The sequence below is a fragment of the Nipponia nippon genome, unplaced genomic scaffold (assembly GCF_047370975.1).
Source record: "Nipponia nippon isolate SJK-2023a ecotype South Korea unplaced genomic scaffold, ASM4737097v1 scaffold_33, whole genome shotgun sequence".
Taxonomy (NCBI): Eukaryota; Metazoa; Chordata; class Aves; order Pelecaniformes; family Threskiornithidae; genus Nipponia; species Nipponia nippon.
The window spans coordinates 5,184,085-5,206,112 of record NW_028262351.1 but is presented as its reverse complement, the minus strand read 5'-3'; the positions used below and the strand labels follow the sequence as shown (position 1 = coordinate 5,206,112).

Here is a 22,028-nt window from a genome sequence, read left to right as displayed (position 1 = left end):
CCAGGATTCCTGGGCGGTTGGGGTTCCCCATTCGAGCCTGTTGAGTGATCAACACTACCCACTTACTCCACATATCCCGCTGGAGAGCCCACTGGAGCAGGCTCCTGGCAAGAACTGCAGTCCGTGGAGAGAAGCCCACGCAGGAGCAGGTTTTCTGGCAGGAACTGTAGCCCATGGGGGACCCACACTGGAGCAGTCTGTTCCTAAAGGACTGTACCCCGTGGAAAGGACCCATGCTGAAGCAGTTCGTGAAGGACTGCAGCCCATGGGAAGGACCCACGCCGGAGCAAGGGAAAAGCGTGATGAGGAAGGAGTGGCAGAGAGGAGCTGCTGTGGACTGACCGCAACCCCCATTTCTCATCTCCCCTGTACCGCTTGGGGTCAGGGGAGAGGAAGTAGAAGAGTCGGGAATGAAGGACTGGAGTTGAGCCTGGGAAGAAGGGGTGGGGGGAAGGTGTTTTAGTTTTTTGTCTTTATTTCTCACTATCCTACTCTATTTTTAATTGGCAATAAATTAAATTAATTTTCCCCAAGTCCAGTCTGTTTTGCCCGTGATGGCAATTGGTAAGTGATCTCCCTGTCTTTATCTCGACCCACGAGACTTTTTTTCCTTCTTATTTTCTCCCCCTGTCTTGCTGAGGAGGGGGAGTGAGAGAGCAGCTGGGTAGGGGTCTGGCAGACAGCCAAGGTCGACCCACCACAACATGCTTGCAGGTCTGAGGTAAGTGCACTGTCCCACTTTCTCATGTCCTCCCTGTGGTTGTGCAGATAGAACCACGGGGCGACCCACAGTATGCACTCATGGTTATCAAACCCTGCCATATAACTGCTATAAAATGTCTAGCACACTCTGATCAAACCTGTCATTATCTCGAACCCCTACAAGCCCCACGTTGGGCACCAATAAGGATTGTGGTGGGCACCATGGCCAGCAGCCAAGCACCTGCACAACTGCTCACTCACTCCCACCCCACACCCCTGCTGCAGTGGGACGGGGAGAGAATAGAGCATTGCAGGTTCAGATTAAGAGTAATCCCTGTTTTTCCTTTTGTCGGGTTAATCTTCAGCTGGATCAGTGTCCTGATCCATTTCACAACTGGAGGAGGGCAGAACTGGCTCTTTCAGCTGAGTCTTGGTTTGTGACATTTTAAACTGTGCAGGGATCATCTGTCTTGTTTTTATTCTAGAGTTTTCCATTGAAGTTGTACAATTATTTCTTAGTAAAACAGACTTTAAAATTTGCAATGGTCTGTTATGTGCCATTTTAACCTTTAAATAGAGCAGATGTATAAGCCTTTTCTGAATGTTTTGTTTCAACTCCTTTGTTAGCATATACACATCTAAAATTCAGGGTCTCATATTTGTTTTTATAGCATTTCAGTTTTGGCACAAGGTACAGATTATAAGTGGGTTTATGTATTTTATTCTATATCAAAGATGTCCTTAGAACATCAGATCCTGGATCTGGTCTTTCTTCTGTCTTTTAATTTTTAATTGGGTTTATAACTACATAGGAACTTATATTTTTGGTATTGTATTACAAGAACAGAGATTTTAAGTGGTTATAAAAGCATTTTTGTTCCCTTCTTACAAGCAGATGCATGTCTGCTAGAAATGAAAACTACAACTTAATAGCTATTTACTGTCTGTGTACTGACTTGATTGTAGTGGATTTAGATCTGTTTGCTTCTAAGGGCAGAAGACTGAGCTCTGTGACTCTAGGAGTCTTAGGCAACTTGGTTTCTTCAGTGAATCTGAAATAAAGGCATGAAGTAGGTATTTGTCTCTCAACTGCATTTTGAAAATGCATCGCTTAGTTTTCATTATAGATATTTCTGGCTTGCTAAGTTTGACAGCAACTACAACCAGCAAATACAACATTTGTGAATTGCCATTTTTATTAATGCATTCTTGGTACTACAGAAGTGGGCTTTAAGTTGTATTTCAGATTAAAACAATGAGCAGAGGTGATACAAGATTAAGGCTTTGAGTGCAGTTTAGAGGTACTAGGGTCTTTGTGGCCTTAAAAGAGCTTGTCAGGGAAAGGAAAAGATTGGGGGTTTTCTGCTCTCAGGTGGAGAAGCTGAGGTGCAAAGAGGTCAAGTGACTTTTCTAAGGTCATGCAACAGGTCAATATCAGAGCCAGAAGTAAGGTAAGTAAAGAAGCTGGTAGCAGCTGGCTAGTCTACCCTGGGCCATGCTGTCTGGAGGTGTTAGTGATGATGTCTTCTTTGTAGTTGCTTAAACTGACTTGTTTCTTATAGTTTGTTTCTGTTTTCTCACTGTTACCAGTGCTGTCTTGTTCTCCTTTTATGTCTTTATGATTTAAGATAAGAGCATTGTTGTGTGAAAATGTGGAAATTGGCTGCCCAGCCTTTAGGTTTACTGTAGGCTGATAATAGCTAGATAATCAGGAAAGGACACTGAATATCCCACAATTTTTTTTAATGTTTCCCTGTAATACATTAATGGAGAGAGATATTTTGGAGAGTACATATTTTGAGATAATAAAGCAATGGCAGCTCTAGTGTCCACAAGAAAACAATCTCTTTTCCAGGACTGTTATTTTGACTAGTTTTCACATAGCTAAACAATAATTTAGGCAGATTTTATAGTAAGGTATTACCTTCCAAGTAGGTATAGCTTATTTGTTGATGTCATAAAACATGTCAGTAGTGTTTTGATATTATACATGACTGCAGATGGATATTGACTCTGTTAAGAATTGGAGTAATTGTCCTTGCAGAAGGAAATTGGTGTGCCTTGTTGCACAAATTTGTTATCAAAAATTGAGGAAACCTCTTTGGGTCCTTAGAAAATACTAATATGAAGCATATTTGTTAGTGATTCGCCACCTCAGATAGAACTGTCATCCTGTAGCATACATGTAACAGGAATCTTGGCAACTATTCTACTTATTTTTCTTGAAAATGTTATTTAAGGCAACTATGTTTGTTTTCTATTTCCAGGAGAAGTTCAAAATATTTTGAAACATCCCTATTTCATGTTTATAGCCCTTTGGCTGGAAGAAAGTTCTTTAAAACATTAGCTACTTCTCTAGAGTACAAGCTTTCTAGTTAGATTTAAGCTTTCTGGTAACTGCACTTTTGAAGTTGTGCTGGTTTTGGCTGGCATAGAGTTAATTTTCTTCATAGTAGCTAGTATGGGGCTATGCTTTGGATTTGTGCTGGAAACAGTGTTGACAATACAGGGACGTTTTCGTTACTGCTGAGCAGTGCTTACACAGAGTCAAGGCCTTTTCTGCTTCTCAATCCACCCTGCCAGCAAATAGGCTGGGGGTGCACAAGAAATGGGAAGGGGACACAGCCAGGACAGCTGACCCAGACTGACCAAAGGGCTATTCCATACCATATGACATCATGCTCAGAATATAAAGCTGGGGGAAGAAGAAGGAAGGGGGGGACGTTCAGAGTGATGACATTTGTCTTCCCAAGTAACCGTTACGCGTGATGGAGCCCTGCTTTCCTGGGGATGGCTGAACACCTGCCTGCCGATGGGAAGTAGTGAATGAATTCCTTGTTTTGCTTTGCTTGTGTGCGCGGCTTTTGCTTTACTTATTAAACTGTCTTGATCTCATCCCACGAGTTTTCTCATTTTTACTCTTCCAATTCTCTCCCCCATCCCACCGGGGGGGAGTGAGCGAGCGGCTGTGTGGTGCTTAGTTGCTGGCTGGGGTTAAACCACGACAGTCCTTTTTGGTGCCCAACATGGGGCACAAAGGGTTCGAGATAATGACAGATTTAATTGGAATGTGCTAGATGGAATTTATAGCTATTAGTGCTGTTTAGCTATTAATCACCAGGCTTCCGTGCTTGCCATGGAGCTTGCTTGCCTTACTGTATATTAGAGTCTAATGCTCATTAGTGGCTGCTTTTTGCTTTTGCTGCTTGCTGAACTGCTTATCATCTTACTCCGCTGTGCCTGGGAACATTTTGGTAACAGCAATGGCCATGCGCCTGGGCTGGCAGATGGCCAGGGCATCGCTGCTGTTTCTGTGCTGTTGTACTGGACAGGCTGGAACTCCAGTGTGAACTCGAGTCGAAGGGACTGTGACCTGTGGATGAGTCCATGCGGGAGCAGGACACCCCGAAGCATCTGTGGACATGGATAAGCCCATGCCAGAGCAGGTATGTCTCGAAGCGTCTGTGGCCATGGCTATGTCTGTGCCACAGCAGGTATACCTCTGAAGGGATTGTGGCCCAAGGATAAGTCCATGCTGGAGAAGGTACACCTCGAAGCATCTGTGGCTGTGGATAAGTCCATGCTGCAGCAGGTACACCTTGAAACATCAGTGGCTGCGTGTGAGGTCATGCTGGAGCACCTCAAAGCGTGTGGCCATGGGTAAGGCTATGTTAGAGCAAGTTTACTTCTGAAGACTGTGTCTGTGGGTAAGGCCATACTGGAGCAGGTGCACCTCTAAGTGACTGTGGCTGTGGATAAATCCATGCCGCAGCAGGTATACCCCTGGAGAGACTGTGGCTCATAGATAAGTCTCCACTTGGAGCAGGTAAACCCCTAAGGGACTGCAGTCTGTGGGTAAGTCCAAGCCGGCGCAGGGGCAAGGGGAGGAGTCCATTGCAAGGTTAAACCCAATGGTCTTGTCCAAAGGGGCCAGGGGTGGAGACTGTAATGGAAATACCTTTAAATTGTTGTAACCCATGATCTGAGTTGCATGTTATAGGAATTACTATAGCAGGAACCACCTGAACCAATGGAGGAGAAGCCTTACAAGAAGCAGTGCAAGTGCAGCAGTGACTCGACCTGAGCTGTCTTTGGTGCCCAATAACTCCACACAACACACCACCTCTCCTGTCCTGAGTGACCACCATCACAGATGAAGACCAAAGTCATGAACTAAATGAACTCAATAGACATTTTACAGATGTTTCACAGGGGTGGTCCATAGACTAAGGGAATGATACCTGTGTATTGTATCAAAGGATGAGAAGGGGGGTGGTGGTTAATGAGGATGCATTGGATAATGTGGGACCTGAGCATGACGTAAATGGTATGGAAAAAGGGGTGGATACTGTCCTGGTTTCAGCTGGGATAGAGTTAATTTTCTTCCTAGTAGCTGGTATAGTGCTGTGTTTTGGTTTTAAGATGAGAATAATGTTGATGACACACTGATGTTTTCGTTCTTGCTGAGCAGAGTTTACACTAGTCAAGGACTTTTCAGCTTCTTGTGCTCTGCCAGGTGCATAAAAAGCTGGGAGGGGGCACAGCCAGGACAGCTGACCCAGACTGGCCAAAGGGCTATTCCATACCATATGACGTCATGCTCAGTATATAAGCTGGGGGGAGGTGGCCGGGGGCAGCAATCGCTGCTCAGGGACAAGCTGGGCATTGGTCAGCAGCTGGTGAGCAATTGTATAGTGTATCACTTGCTCCAATGCCCAGCATCAATCAAGAGGTGAAAGATGCTGACAAAGGCCACCTTTCATAACCTTTCCTCATCCCACCACTTTCTCAGCCATTTCTTTCTCCTCTTGGAAACAAGCAGCCTTTTCGCTTTTCTCCCAAATTCTCCCAAAAAGTACATTTCCCAGCAGTGCGTAACAAAGTCCTACCTTCCCTTTGGAGCACAACACACTTCCTCGTCATCTTCTGATGGCCAAAACAGTCAAAAAGTTATGAAACTTCATCCTTCCATTATTCACAGGACAGAGCATACAGAGGTTGCAGAGCACCCCCTCTGCAAGACCCCGTGATGTCCTACAGAAGCAGTTGCCTAACCACTCTTTAGCCAAGACTATTCAACACTCCATCATGAACTGGACATAAAACACTAGCCTATTCAAAGCATGTCTTCAGCATTTAGAAAAAGCAGGTATGAGGCATCAAGTAAAGAAAAATTATCTCTTGGAAAAAAAGGGGGTATTCATGAAGGCTATTCCAGAAAACTGCCTCTAAAACATAAAGAGGTTGTATCTACCCCAGCTATGTGGCTTTATGGAGAGTCAAGGTAGGCTATGCAGTACTTGACTTCAATTTAACAACTTTAACACCTTAATCACCTTAGGAAAAGTGAAACAAAAAGAGAGAGAGAGAAAAAATCACCAGTCCTGGATCCAGCGTTGGTCCTGCCAACAAGGGTATTCGGTGAGGAAAAAAGGAGAAGAGTGAGGAGAAGTGAAGGTTCTTATAGAGATGTTGATTCTGCGCAGGGTGCTCGGTGATAATAATTCCACAAATCACGCACGCACGAGCATGAGCACGAACATAAACACAAGTACCAGCACACACACGAGCACACACTCACACAAACTACAGCACATTTATCAGGCTACATGATTAGTATAAACCCGCCTAAATTTACACTTATTGGTTAGTGATTAACATTTCGTACACTATTGGTTTACTGTATTTAAATTAGCCTCGCTTGCTATGTAAATTAGCACGCATGCTCCTCTCAGGTGTGGGGGGGCAAGTCTTTTCGGTCCTGAATTGAGTCGGTGGTCGTGATGTCCCCTCGCCACATTTACCTTTCACCTACTTTCTGCAGTTTTATCTTCTCTGGCCACCGTCCAGTCTTTGGTGCCAAGATGTTCACTTTTGTCGGCTTGTTAGCGCTTCTTCAAGGTCAGAGCCATTAGTTTTCCACAGTTTGTTATCTTTTAGCTCCCTCCCAAATTCCTTTCCCAAGGCACAAGTGGTTAGTAGTTTTGCTAATTGGAAAATTACATCAGCGACCAGTCAAACCAAGAGGAGTGATACCAGGACTGTCCCCCAGGCAGTAGGTGTGTGGGGGGAATAAGACGCTTCACAGACCATGGGGAATGGGGCCGAGGCAAGGCCGCCCTGTCTCCACAGGACTCCCTCCCTCACCCCCACTCCAGGGTACTGTCCGGTCCTGGGTCCTAGCGACCGTCGCTCTGCATTGTGGTTTTAGCACCAGGCTCTTTGAGACATCTTGTTGTTTTACATTAGCAGTTCTCTACAATAACCTTTCAAGTCAGCTCTACATCTAACTAGTTGTATATCCTTGGGTGGGTCTCTTAAACTCTGAATTTCAGTTCTCAGCCACACTCAGCTATCACTTCGTATTTCCCAAGTAACTCCATCTCCCTGGAAACACAGGGGGAAACACCCAAGATGTGTGTTCTCTGCAACATTTTCAACAATTAACATTTAAAGAAAATAGTATGATACAAACAAGATAATTAGATTAAACTATACAGAGTTATGGTTGCCTCCAGACAGGAGAGACTTGCTTCTTGTCCTTTAGAGATTATATGATAAGAACAATCAGTTGCTTCCACTCTTTTAGTCTTCATAACCAAAATGAACATTTTTTCACTTGATTCTACTGGATGTACATTTAAGATTTTTAGCAATAACAGTTAGACCTTGAATCTCATTGGCTTTGCAGCCAGGAAACAGTCCTGACCAGAGAATGTAGCTTTGTGTAATGTTACATTTTCACTCCTGTAGATTTTAAAACAATAATGTTTGGGGGGGAAATAGCAGCATAAGAGGTTTTGAAGTTTCTCAAGCTAATAAAGACCAAATTTTAAATTAATTTAAATGCCAAATTCAATGTCTCCAGCAAGTTGGAGATTGTTCCATTGCAAGCAGAGAGATTCCAGTTCCTGAACACCTCCAGCAGGGCTTTTGAACAAAAGGCACCCTGTTGGGAAGACTGCAGAGAGGCTGTGCATGATCGAAGGAAAGTGGGATTGTATGTGCACTGATCAGATACTCCTAGAAACTCTCTACAGCTCATTAACCCCTTTGTAGCTACTGCCTGTATCACTGTGATCATATTTTTTAAGACAAACAAGTGAATATCTAAGACTATTTTTAAGCACATTTGTGGAATGGTGGATATCTTGAAGAAACAACATTCAACTTTTTGGAGGAAAATAATTATTTTTTAAAACCGTGGCGGAAAAAAGCAATAGGTGGAAGGTTGTGGCTATAATTTATGGAAGGGGAGAATGAACATAAATCTGAGTCTTGAATTGGCAAAGGCTGTTCCCTAGAAAAATTCTCCCTGCTCTGGAGATTTCCTTACCCACAAAGACTTGTTTAAGAGAATGTTTGTGAACGATGGCCACAGTAAAGGCAAACTCCACATTTTTCCAGTGATTTTTTTTTTTTTGCAGGAGTATTATTGGAAGTATTCACTCAATGCCAGCAGCACAGTCAAGACCAAACACAAGCAACTATTTATCTCTTTCTGATCTATAACACAGGTTAACTAATCCACTTTTTAATTTACCAGTAAACCAGCAGTTAACCATCTGACGGCCTGTCCTGCCTTCATGGCAAATTGGTTTCATAGCTTTGGTTTAATGATTTAGCTAATAATGTGGAGGCTGAACAGCACAATCCTTCCAGATCCTTACAAAAATATAAGATATTTGGCTACAACTATCCAGTTAAATAAAACAATTTTTCAATCTTAAAAATCCCAACAGCACCATTATTGCAGTTTCCCCAGAAGATTCATAGAATCATAGAATCATTTAGGTTGGAAAAGACCCTTAAGATCATTGAGACCAACTGTAAACCTAACACTGCCAAGTCCATCACTATACCATGTCCTCGAGCACCATGTCTATCCATCCTTTAAATACCTCCAGGGATGGAGACTCAACCACTTCCCTGGGCAGCCTGTTCCAATGCTTGACTACCTTTTCAGTGAAGAAGTTTTTCCTAATATCCAACCTAAACCTCCCCTGGCGCAACTTGAGGCCATTTCCTCTTGTCCTATCACTTGTTACTTGGGAGAGGAGACCGACCCCCACCTCGCTACAACCTCCTTTCAGGTAGTTGAGCAATAAGGTCTCCCCTCAGCCTCCTCTTCTCCAGGCTAAACAACCCCAGTTCCCTCAGCCACTCCTCATAAGACTTGTGCTCTAGACCCTTCACCAGCTTCATTGCCCTTCTTTGGACATGCTCCAGCACCTTAGTGTCCTTCTTGAAGTGAGGGGCCCAAAACTGAACACAGTAAGAAGGCTCCTGCAAAGTCCAGGTATCTACTTTGCCATGCTCCAGCTGCACAACAGTGTGCATGTGGTTTTTTGAGTGAGTCCAAAGCAGAGATACACAGATCTGAACCACAACAGGAAGGTTTCAGTGTGAAATTATTATTATCATGAGGGCTGATGCCTTCCTTGGTGATTTGCATTTTATCTCTACATGTTGGGCTGGTGAATAAACCATTTCTTCTACTCTCTGTGTCAAACACAATACACCATTTACTCACCTGCTAGTATACTTATTCTTCCTAACAAAGCCTCTCATACCATCATTTTATAACTTGTAGCAACACCTTCTCTGCCTACAATATATCAGTGCCATAACAATGCACTATTAGCAAGTTCTGTACTTTGTTGGCTATAGATCTATGTAAGTCCTGCTCTGTTTCACACATCCATTTCCTACCAATTTCTTTGGGAGCACTAGGTTACCAAAAAGATACAGAATCAAGATCTCAGCTACTGGCAGAAAGGGACACTTACCAGCTAATAATAAGAAATATTTTCCTTCCAAACCTTACATACTTTAATGAATTTGCTAGCCCCGCCCCCCAAAAAAGATTATCTACCTTGTCCATTGGAAAGATATAGCCTGTCTATAAAATAATACTGATTTCTAGGTGTCTGCCTTACCATAAAAAGACTGATCCTTATTTTATTACATTCTGAAAATATATTTTAAGTGGTGGAGCAGCAGACTATATCTCTGAAGCCCATATACATGGTTAATATATTCAGGGTTCATATAGTAAAAAGTCCTGGTGACACAGTACATGGAGTTTTTAATTTAACAGATACCGCCTGTTCCACAAGAGACTCTAAATTCAGCAGTTATATTATAATACATCATTCTCATTTTAAATTAGTACAAAATCTTGGTTACATGGGTCATAGCTATCCTCTGCTAGCTTATGCAAACCATACCCATTCATTGTAAACAACTCAGTAAAGCATCCTTTCTACTATAATGCCATTCCAGCAGATTATTTACAGAAGTGAGATCTTTATTTGTTTTTAAAAGAGAGGTGAATGGAAAAGATGTAGCCAATGACCTGATGGGAGGGTGTGGAGACAGAGCCAGACTCTTCACAGCAGTGCCCAGTGACAGGACAATAGGCAATGGGCACAAACTGAAATATAAGAAATCAAAAAAGGTAACTTTTTAAATAGAAACACTCAAATGTGCTGCATGAGGTGAACAAAGTGAAGATGCTTGGACACAAATACCATGTTTTCTTGGAGAAAGAGTGAGAGGCAGAAAAATATGTATTTTTTCCTACAGCCTTGCCCACTAGTTCAGCAACTGTGAATGTTGAAGAAACCCCACACAATCTCCTCTGGGTCCCCAGGAAACTCTGTTCCTTCAGCATCTTGGAGGATTTGCTTTAGGTCTGCTCCAACTGCAAAAAAGCTCCTGTATTTCTCAAGGTGTCACAGTCACCACTTGTGCAATCAATGCCTCCATCCCTGCCTTCCAGGCTGCACACCCAGAGCATCTCCCACAAGCAGCTGCATTTTACATAAGCTGATGTCCCTCCTTCCTGCAGTGCCCACCTTGCTGCGATGCTGCAGCCAGGAGGACACAAGCAGGTGGGTTTCCTGGCTGCTGCCAAGTCAAACCTGAAAAAAATTCCATGTTTGTATAGCAAACCAAGCAAACCAAATGTCCATCACAAGGAGATTTGGAAAAAATATCTGCAAAAAAACTTCAGATGAGGAAAGATAGACTTACCTACTCTGTGACTAAAAGGGTGATATTTTCATCTGAGTGGGAGGCAGGGAGAAAGGGGTTGTTTCTGTCAACTCGAATCAATTTGCTGAAAATGCAAAGTAGCTAATAAATCCCGATATAAAATACCTCCAATAACACAGAGGGTGTTTTGAGGTCTGCAAACAGGGCAAGGCGGTTCCTGCAAGAGCGTATGCATGAGTCCAACTGTTCCAGAACCTTTTATTCAGGATCAAAGATGAAAGGCATGTTTCAGCTAAACAGAAGAGGACATATATCAGCACTGATGACTAACCCTTTTAAAGCTAACGAAACACTAGCTAACACAACACATCAGATCTTACCTTATGACATGAGCATTTTCAGGGTTTTGCAAAGTTAACCAGAAACAGCTAGATAAAGGTCTGTGCCAAACACAATTGCAAATAGCTAATAGCAAGCCATGTGAAAAAGGGGCTAAAGCTCTTCTATTCAGGTAGAGCAAGACAAAGGCAGATCCTCTGCAGAATTATCAGGCCGTGGGATACAGTTCCTGTACCACATTCAACGGCAATATGTAAGCAAATGCCATCAAAAGCTTTTCACCTATGTTAACTCCCTCCTAATATTTGCTAGATTTGTTGCTCTCCCCTTCTAACTGCATGGGCTGGGGCAATGGATCTAGGAGGAGTTTACATAGGAATGGGCTAAAAGAGCAAAAATGGGAGTGAAAGAAAGTAAGAACTAAGTTGGTGTGGAAATGAAAGCTGGACCATTATCCTGTTTGCCCAGGGACACTTTCACCAACCCACTCACTGACCTCTTCTCACCCAGCTGCTTCCCATACTCTGAGCCAGGCCACTCCAGCTAACCATTTGCCCTAGGAAAAAATTTGTATTGCATGAGTCCCTTTACAGCAATCCCCAGGCTTTAAACTACTCTTTGAAGTATTTGTATTCTATTTATTTTGGAACTGAAAAGAAAGCCTTTTAAGATAAAAAGTCAGACCTGCATCTTTCTTTCTTTTTCTCGGTACCTCTCAATACTGGAAGGAATATTGTAGAGCAGGATAACATTTTGATTCTGTGTAAATACTCTGCTACCAACAGCTCCCTAAACCTGCCTGCTTCCTATCAGCTTTCTTTAGCTAAAGAGTAACCACCTGCCTGAAAGAACTCTTGTTCTTTACCACTATATAAAAAGCCAGCCCACTTATGTTTACTTTGTGGCAAGTCCCCCCTATTTCTGTTAGTCCTGGGAAACAACATCTCTGTAAATAGTTTAACCGCTTCTCAAGTCAATTAACAACATGAATAAAAATACGAGTTTTCACAGCCAGTCTTACAAAGCAACCTGAAATCTCGTCGACTGGAGCAGTGCATGCAGTGGTGTTGTCCAAAAGCAGGGTCATCAGGCCAGTGTGCAGACGCCAATTAACACACAGAGCAGAGGTATTTTATTTTCTTCATATTTGCGCAAAGATGGGTGCTAGGTGGCAGTTCCACAAATCTAGCACACCTCCGTACAAAACTACAGCATATTTATCTTGCTACACAATTAGTATAAACCCGCCCAAATTTACACTTATTGGTTAGTGATTAACATTTCATGCACTATTGGTTTACTGTATTTAAATTAGCCTTGCTTGCTTTGTAAATTAGCACGCATGCTCCTTTCAGGTGGGGGGGGGGGGCAAGTCTTTCCAGTCCTGAATTGAGTCGGTGGTCTCGATCTCCCCTCGCCGCATTTACCTTTCACCCAGTTACTGCAGTTTTATCTGACTTCATGTTTATTTGGCCATCATCCAGCCTTTGGTGCCAGGATGTTCCCTTTTATCAGTCTGTTAGCTCCTCTTCAAGGGTATAGTCGTTAGTTTTCCAGGTTTCGTTAACAAAACAAATACTTTCTTATCTTTTAGCTCCTTCTCCTTATTGCTAGATTCTCTTTGCAGAGCACAGGTGGTTCATAGTTTTGCTCAGTGGAAAATTCCACTTTCTGCGGGATATCAGTGGCTCCAGGAGAAGGTGCCGGGAGACCAAGGAGACTCTGCTGTGACTCCTGTTGCATGCTTCAACAAATCCCCCCTGCCCTAGCTTCCTGGTCCGAGGCTGGGACTAAATATTTTTGCTCCCTCATGAACCTGTTGTTGGGATGAATCGTGATGAGATACATTGAAATCTCATGGAAGGATCTGCAGATATGTAAAATCTTAGTTTATATTTGCAACTCTGGCTTATATCAATATTCAATTGCAATTGAATAACACAGTCAACCATAAACTTTACCTCTGAATCAGAGCATTGGCTATGACCCACAAATTCCGCACAGCGATTTCAAAATATCTAATGAACTTCATTTAGTTTACAAGCATGAAGTAATTTACTAAATGACTGATAAGGACAGATCCTGGCAGAAATTTGACCAATGACCTTGGTGTCTGCAGAGTTGTTCCTCTCACACATTCTCACTCCTCTCTCCAGCTGCAATTGTGCAGGGTTTGGGTTTTTTCCCCATATGCCGGCTGGCATTGGCTCTATCGGACATAGGGGAAGCTATGTAGCCCCCCGCTACCAAAACCTTGCCATGCAAACCCAATACATGTCGGCAGTTCTGCCCTCTTCTCTCGGCACTTCTAAAGGTTCGTGTCATGGCATTTGAAGAAACAGTGTGTCTCCACCTCTTCAAGACCCATCTTTTCCACTTATCAAGGTCCAGGTGACTCAGAGACAGCATTACGTCCTCTGCCTTCAACAGCATTTAAGTCAGTAATGCTGGGTCAGAGAACTTCCACCCAGTTACCTAAACATGATGCTACTCAGATGACCCAAGTATGATGATGGAAATATATTAAACCATGCTCAGGAATGTTCCCAGGCACTGGAACATGATGGTCTGTCTGCTAAATTGTTTGAATGGCCCCTGGCATGTTTTTGGCCCATGCAAACTTGCACTCCTCCAGAGCATTCCTGGGCAGGTTTCAGGAGCCAGAGCACTCCAGTGGCCACCCCAAGCAGCTCACGTGCAGCCACTCTGTCTGAAAAGAAAAGAAAAAAGAAAAGAGAAAAGAAAAGAGAAAAGAAAAAAGCAAAAAGAGAAGAAAAGAATATTTCAGTTGGAAGGGACCTACAATGACCATCTAGTCCAACTGCCTGACCAATTCAGGGCTGACCAAAAGTTAAAGCATGTTATTAAGGGCATTGTCCAAATGCCTCTTAAACACTGACAGGCTTGGGGCATCGACTACCTCTCTAGGAAGCCTGTTCCAGTGTTTGACCACCCTCTCGGTAAACAAATGCTTTATAATATCCAGTCTGAACCTCCCCTGGCACAGCTTTGAACCGTTCCCACGCATGCTATCAATCACTGGATCTCAGGGAGAAGAGATCAGCACCTCCCTCTCCACTTGCCCTCCTCAGGAAGCTGTAGAGAGCAATGAGGTCTCCCCTCAGCCTCCTTTTCTCCAAACTAGACAAACCCAGAGTCCTTAGCTGCTCCTCATAGGACATGCCTTCCAGCCCTTTCACCAGCTTTGTTGCCCTGTCTTGCCAGGAAGAGAGGCTGCTCAAAGAGCTCTTGGCTGTTTTGTGCCAGCTGGCCTCAGTGCCAGAGACTGTTCCCAGGTCAGGGCTGATCACCCATGTATGCTTGATGGAGCCTTACTCAATGCTAATGAGCTGATTGCTTTCTACTCATTCAAGGCATTTAGTACTCATACTTACAGTGATATAGAGCCAATGCCTAATGAGCATATGCTCTAATGTTTCATTCTTTCTCCCTACAGTAAACTCTCAGTGAGTTGGTACCCACATGAATTTCTCCACTAGTTATGTTACTGTACAGGTTAGCACTCCCTAGACCCATTCACTTTTACCCTGAGACACAGAAGGTAGCCTTGTTCTGCACGGTGTTCAAACTGAAAGGGAGAAGACAGTCTGGCTTTCTACAACATTATCTTCCTAATAAATAAACAAATGGAGAATTTAAGATCATAAGCCTTAGTTTTGTATGCCTTCTCTATGTTACAGAGAAGAAATGGGATGGGCAGCCCCTTCCACCTTGGATTTTTTTTCCATTATGACAAGACTACATTTGTTGTAGAAGGCCAGTTGTTCAGTGGTAAGATTTCCAAAGAATCCTAGTCCGTACTGAATCTATATCTGCAAATCATACAAATACTTCACAGGTTTCCTGAGCATGTGCTCACGTCATCTACAAGCTGATGATATGGGTTTATAACATCGAAATGGGGACTTTAACTGTAAAGCATCTTAAGATTAGGATTGTTTGCTTAAATTTAAAAATTAATGTTATAAAGCAGTAACAGCATGGAATCACAGATGATTACCAAATGATTTAACAACAAATTGCCATTAGTTCTGCCATCAGTTCATGGAACTACAGAGTTGTTTGGTTTTTTTTTCTGAAATCTCACCTGCAATTTTCCTTGCTTGTGAGAAACAAGTCTGATCCTTAAATACAAAATCTCTCATCTCACTTGAAATAGTTTCAAGACCATATGGTGGAAATAGCTGGATACAACTTATTTGTGGCTTATTTACAATAAAAATTAGAAACAAGTGCAGATATTTATATTCAGTATAAATTTCTTTAAAGCATAACAGAGGGAAGTAGGAATTTTGAAAGTACCACAGGGCATAATCACACAACTGGAAGCATTAAGGCAAAACATTACCATCCTGCTAGTTGAGTGCAACTTTGCAATCCAGGAAGGCTGAAAACATGTTCAGTTACTGTCAGAGGAAAGGAGGAAGATGGGGCTGGAGGAAGAGTAACACACTGAACTACTGTAATGCTTTCAATCACATACTAACACTCCAAATAGTTCAGAGGCACAAATTTTATTGACTTCCAGAGGAAAGTGCTCCTAGATTTACAAAGATATTTGTATTTTTTAAATCTCACACAAGGCCTTTCCCGAAATTATAACCAGAAAAATCTACACCAATATGGAAACTATGTGAAAATATTAATACTTCATTTTAAGGGAAGAGACAATGAGCTATTCCTGATAACCTGAACTCTTTTTCAAGATAGAATTTCAATAAAAGCAAGGTACTGCACCAGAAATTGTCTGCCCAAGTTCTCACAAACTACTTCTCCTATCAATTATTTCCATTAGCTCGGGAACAACATGTTTTATACAGTGAGATAATAAGAAACAGGAAGATCATGATTCCAGTTGCAGGGCTTCCTTACAGAATGATATTGGTTTGTCTTTAAATCATTTCTTCACAGAGAAAGCCAGAGCCAGAGCCATCACCATGTGTTTAAGACACTTTTCTCATACTGCACACTGTTTTACTATGTCTGAGCTGCTTTCAGCCTTGCTTAGAGTGTATTGTAAGTAAGTTCACATTTCTGAAGAGAATCACCCAAGACCTACATATGCAGGTTTGTTTGTAGCATTTGAACAGATTTTGTTGACTAGCACACATGGATTGAATTTATACAGCTTCTTCAATTCACTAGGACTAGATCTGCTAAACAGAGATTAACAGGTGGAATGGGTAGCTTTTTCTCCCCAATATCCCCTCTCCGTTCTACTAACTTCCAGAAAAAGGGAAAAAAACCAACCCCAAGCTATGCAAAAAACTTAGCAGAACCTTAGCACAATCAGGAAAGTGCTAAAAATAGGTGCTCCTGCTCTAGTTCACTTTGACAGTAAGGCAGGGACAGAGACTGTACCATAAGCTTCTTAAAAGCCTCTAATGGGGTTCATTTGCAAAGAAGCCCTCCTGATTTCTCTAGTCAGGAACAACAGATAGAATGTAGCTGCTTGCCTTGGTCGTCATTTCCAAGTAAACAGAACTATGGCCCTTCCGAAGATGAGGGTAAAGGTAATGTTTTAATTGAACTGTTTGCATTGCCTGAATGCCCAAACAATAGGTTTTTAAAATCTTGCCTTGCATTTTTTATTTTACTTTAACATCCCCAACTATTTTGAATTATGGATTTCTGTAAATACAACATAAACTAGCAGTCAAAGTGAGAACACAAAGTGTTGGGAAGACAGAATCTGAGGCAAAGAATAAATAAGACAGAAAGCACTGCAGAGAAAGTGCTCATGTCAACAGTGACAAAACTGGCTGATTTTTTGTTCTATTAGCCCTTCCTAGTTACTTCCTACACTTGCAAAAAAAAATTATGTCCATGCTCAGCATATAAAGCCGGGGGAAGAAGAAGGAAGGGGGGGACGTTCAGAGTGATGACATTTGTCTTCCCAAGTAACCGTTTCCACCTGATGGAGCCCTGCTTTCCTGGAGATGGCTGAACACCTGCCTGCCCATGGGAAGTAGTGAATGAATTCCTTGCTTTGCTTTGCTTGCGTGCGTGGCTTTTGCTTTTCCTATTAAACTGTCTTGATCTCATCCCACGAGTTTTCTCACTTTTACTCTTCCGATTCTCTCCCCCATCCCACTGTGGGGGAAGTGAGCGAGCGGCTGTGTGGTGCTTAGTTGCCAGCTGGGGTTAAACCACAGTAGAAGTATTCCCTGAAATTCCTCTCCGAGCACTATTTCTGAGCACTATTTTTTAGAATCATTGAATGCTTTGGGATGGAAGGGACCTTTAAAGGTCATCTAGTCCGTCCCCCCTGCAATTGGCAGGGACATCTACAACTAGATCAGGTTGCTCAGAGCCCCATCTACCACCTCTCTGGGCAACCCATTCCAGTGTTTCATTACCCTCATTGTAAAAAATTTCTTCCTTATATCTAGTCTGAATCTCCCCTCTTTTAGTTTAAAACCATTACCCCTTGTCCTATTGCTATTGGCCCTGCTAGGTGCTAGAGCATGTCCAGAGACGGGCAACGAAGCTGGTGAAGGGTCTGGAGCACAAGTCTTATGAGGAGTGGCTGAGGGAGCTGGGATTGTTTAGTTTGGAGAAGAGGAGGCTGAGGGGAGACCTTATTGCTCTCTACAACTACCGGAAAGGAGGTTGTAGTGAGGTGGGAGTCGGTCTCTTCTCCCAAGTAACAAGTGATAGGACAAGAGGAAATGGCCTCAAGTTGTGCCAGGGGAGATTTAGATTAGATATTAGGAAAAATTTCTTCACAGAGAGAGTGGTTAGGTATTGGAATAGACTGCCCAGGGAAGTGGTGCAATCACAGTCCCTGGAAGTATTCAAAAAACGTGTGGATGTGGTGCTTAGAGACATGGTTTAGAGGTGGACCAGGCAGTTAGGTTAACAGGTTGGACTTGATCATCTCAGAGGTCCTTTCCAACCTTAACGATTCCATGATTCTGTGCCATTTAAGTCCTATTTAATTAGACATATGTGTGATAACAGGCCAACAGCAAAGTTTCATTATAAGAGAAGTGATGAATAGGATAGATACACTAATTCTTCTTGGAAGACTCTGTTTACAGTGTATGTTCAGATAACATTATTTTATTAGGTCATACCATCTAATAGCGATATTCTGACCAGCATACCACTTACTTGGTATGTTATGGGGTTAAGTGGTATTTCTGTGATGTATAAAGTTGTACTGGGTGTACATGGCAAGGTTTTGGTAGCAGGGGGCTCCATTTCTTGCATTAGAGTATTTAGTATAGTTAAATACCACCTTTTGATATTTTATCCATTTTAGTTTATTAAAGTTGCTAGTTCTAAACTAAAATTCAACTGCAGAATTGCAACTCTTCCCTTTCCTCTCAAGAAAGAAAATACCTAAGAATTGGAACCACATGATATCTCTTGAAGAGACTCAGTAACTGAGAAAATAAATTTAACAGAGGGTACTTGGCTGGTTAATACCAGGGGATCTGCTAACCAACCTGGCCCTGCCCAAACAAAGCCCCTGCATACTGTGGGAGGAGATAAGGTTCCGGTAGTGCGCTAGGGAAATGGCTGGGAAAGACAGCATGGGTTACTCCCTGCTCAGGAAAAGACAAACCATTTGTGGGACTGCTTTCACCCAAGTACATGGGTGCACTTGTTGCGTAATGCGTGAGGATGGGGAAATCTGGTGTGTGCGTCAAGGAGATTTAATCTTGGGGGAAAATAGCCCACAATTTGAGTTGTATGTTATAGGAAGTAATGTAGCAGGAACTGTAGCGTTCGTTACATATCAAGGTTATACCGGCGGATCTCCAGCCGACCCGGGCTGGGGAAGGAACAGTCAGCACACACAGTGTGGGTGTTCAGCTTCCTCGTTTATTGCGCAGTAGTTTACCTTTATGCTCTCAGCAGTAGGCATGTTATGTTATAAGGGGTGGAGACAAGGGAGGGTCGACCCTTAACTCTTTCCGTACAGCGCGTGATCTTCCGGTCGCCAGCCCTTATCTTTACTACATTTCCCCCTCCCTTAGCTCCAGTAGCTCTGGATCTCGCTGGGGAAGCTGTGCGTAAAATAATCGATACGTGGTAAGACTTCTTAATATACAACTCATAGAACGCATAATTAAGCGTAATAGACAGGGTAATAGCATAGCAAGGACAAGAATAAGTAATAAGATTATGAGCCCGGTTATTAAAAGTTTGGGAATATTGGTAAACCAGTTGCCTATGTTAGCTATAGCTCCTAAATTAAGGGAGTTTACTTGTATTGCATCAGATAGTTGGTCAAGCACGTTGGTGTGGCTCTTAGAAATATTCAATGTATCGTTGCCTATTATGACGTTATTAACATTCCAGTTTTGTAAGCCTGGGATAGTGGAGCTCTGGTTTGACTTGTGGCAGCAACTGTCCTCCTTATCGCTAGTGAAGTAGGGGGTGAACAATAGACAGGTAGAGGCTTGTCCAATAGCCGGCATATACAGACATGCATCCGTTACGTTCATGGATTTTGCCCAATCCAGCCAGTAGTTCGTCGCGGCTCCCTCATTGCTCCCCCACACCATCAGGATGCATAGGGAAATGGTAACCTGTCAATATAAGACTCAATAAATTGATTAATGTCTATACGGTCGAATATTTCGACTGGGTACCCATTCTAGCGTCCCTTTCTCAGTTTGCACACACGCATACCCACGTCCCAGGCAACGGAGGGAATACGGGCCCCTCCATTCACAGGTTTGCAGGTCCCGTACTTGAACCAAAGGGTAAGGCCCTTCGTTCTCATCGAGCCGGAAATGTGCCTGGGTTGTAGCCTGGGTTTTATAGGTGTTCCCTCGAATGGTATGATTTAAGGTAATTAGTGCCGTCGTCAACAGACGCTGTGCCCGAAATAAGGGAGGGTCAAGGGGAGGGGGAACCCCTGTTCCTGGGCTTATATTTTCCCCCTCCCTAAGTCGGTCGAGTAACCCTTTTAATGTGCGATGCATGCGTTCTACAATGCTTTGGCCCATACTGTTGTAGGGAATGCCATGACTCAACTGAATATCCCAGTGCGTGCAAAAGTCCTTTGTCTTCTTGCTGACATATGCCGCTCCATTATCTGTTTTAATTTTTTGTGGGATGCCAAGTTGCACCATACAGTCCTGCCAATGTAAAATAAGTGGATTAAAGGGTTCATAAATCGTAACATCAGACTGCCATATTTGGTTGGGCTGCAACCCTCGAGGGTTTACCCCTGCCTCCCAGAGGGGACCTTTGGAACACACAGGATAAGCAACAATCGAGGATCCCTCGTCGCCCCCTTCGTCCTCACTGCTATCAGAGCTTATGGGGTAATCGTGTACAGGCTCCCTCCACTGTGAGGGAATACCAGTTCGCTTTCCCACTGCCCCAGGGGTAGGGGGTCCCTCTGGTAGCTCAGGTATCACTGGCAGTGCCGGGGGAGCCCTACCACCCCCACCCCCCCCCAGATGTTCTCAGCTGTGACGCCGGTTTTCCTTGTTCCTCAGATCCTTTCCTGTGCTCCGCTCTCTGTGTGTCCAGCACCCGTCGATCACTGGGATGCAACGGGGTGTCCTCAGAAGGTGATGGTGTCTTGTCCTCCTTTTTTCCTTCCCGCCATCTTCCTTCACGTAGTTCGCGATACCGCTGGGATCCCACATCGGCTCCCGGGACCCAATCCAGCAACCTATCAGTCAGCTCCCTTTCCACACATTGTTGCAACTCGCCCCAGGGGTATTGAGTAGGTGGCGGATCCGCTGGTGCAGAAGGTGCCGAAGGTTCCGTGGGCGGCTGCTCTAGACTCCCCACTCGTAACGGGAACACCTTTCCCGACTCCTTTGTTCCCGCTGCGCCATAGCCTCCCTGCACCTCCCCTTCCTCTGTTGGCTCAGCCCCCAGTAATGACGGCCCCGTCTGTGCCCCACAGGCCACCCCTTCAACTCGAGTTCACACTGGAGTTCTAGCCTGTCCAGTACAGCAGTACAGAAGAACAGCAGAGATGCCCTGGCCATCTGCCAGCCCAGGCACATAGCCATTGCTGTTATCAAAATGTTCCCAGGCACAGCAGAGTAAGATGATAAGCAGTTCAGCCGTACAGCAAGCAGCGAAAGCAAAAAGCAGCCACTAACGAGCATTAGACTCTAATATACAGTAAGGCAAGCAAGCCCCGTGGCAAGCACAGAAACCTGCCGATTAATAGCTAAACAGCAATACCTGCTATAACTTCGATCAAGCACATTCCAATTAAATCTGTCGTTATCTCAAACCCTTTGTACCCTATATTGGGCACCAAAAAAAAACTGTCGTGGTTTAACCCCAGCTAGCAACTAAGCACCACACAGTCACTTGCTCACTCCCCCCCGGTGGGATGGGGGAGAGAATCGGAAGAGTAAAAGTGAGAAAACTCATGGGTTGAGATAAAGACAGTTTAATGGGAAAAGCAGAAGCCGCGCGCACAAGCAAAGCAAAGCAAGGAATTCATTCGCTACTTCCCATAGGCAAGCAGGTGTTCAGCCATCCTCAGGAAAGCAGGGCTCCATCATGCGTAACGGTTACTTGGGAAGACAAACGCCATCACTCCAAACGTCCCCCCCTTCCTTCTTCTTCCCCCAGCTTTATATGCTGAGCATGATGTCATATGGTATGGAATAGCCCTTTGGCCAGTCTGGGTCAGCCCCCCCTGGCTGTGCTCCCTCCCAGACAGCCTGTGTCCCCTCCGAGACTAAACCCGTTGGCTTTTCGTTCCCAGGAACTTCATGCCCCATCAGCGCGCTACGTGCGGAAAGCCAGCACCGCTTTGCCGCAAACCCTTCTTGAGCACCCTTTCTACTGTTCCCCAGGCGCGAAGCCGGTCACTGGCTCCTCCAACATTGCTTATGATCGCTTCTGTCAGCTCGTTGCGTATTTTCCCCCAATTTGGGGTGTCCAAAAACTTCTGTGGGAGCGCCGAGCACTCCCCGGCGTAGCATCCATTGGATGCGGTCGCCCGTGGGCCTTTTCCTTATCGCCCC

General features: G+C 43.9%; 1 protein-coding gene across 9 annotated transcripts in view; it reads right to left on the bottom strand.

Annotated features, from left to right (window-relative positions):
• LOC104015306 (adenomatous polyposis coli protein-like) overlaps window positions 1-22,028 on the bottom strand; it is a 177,676-nt gene that overhangs the window by 150,274 nt on the left and 5,374 nt on the right. Inside the window, exon 4 of one of the 9 annotated variants that reach the window (XR_015707603.1) lies at window positions 18,875-20,159. The exons of the other annotated variants lie outside the window; for them this stretch is intronic. The gene's annotated coding sequence lies outside the window, so the exon portion shown is untranslated. Of the gene's footprint in view, window positions 1-18,874; window positions 20,160-22,028 lie in introns of those variants that run through there. 9 annotated transcript variants of the gene reach the window in all.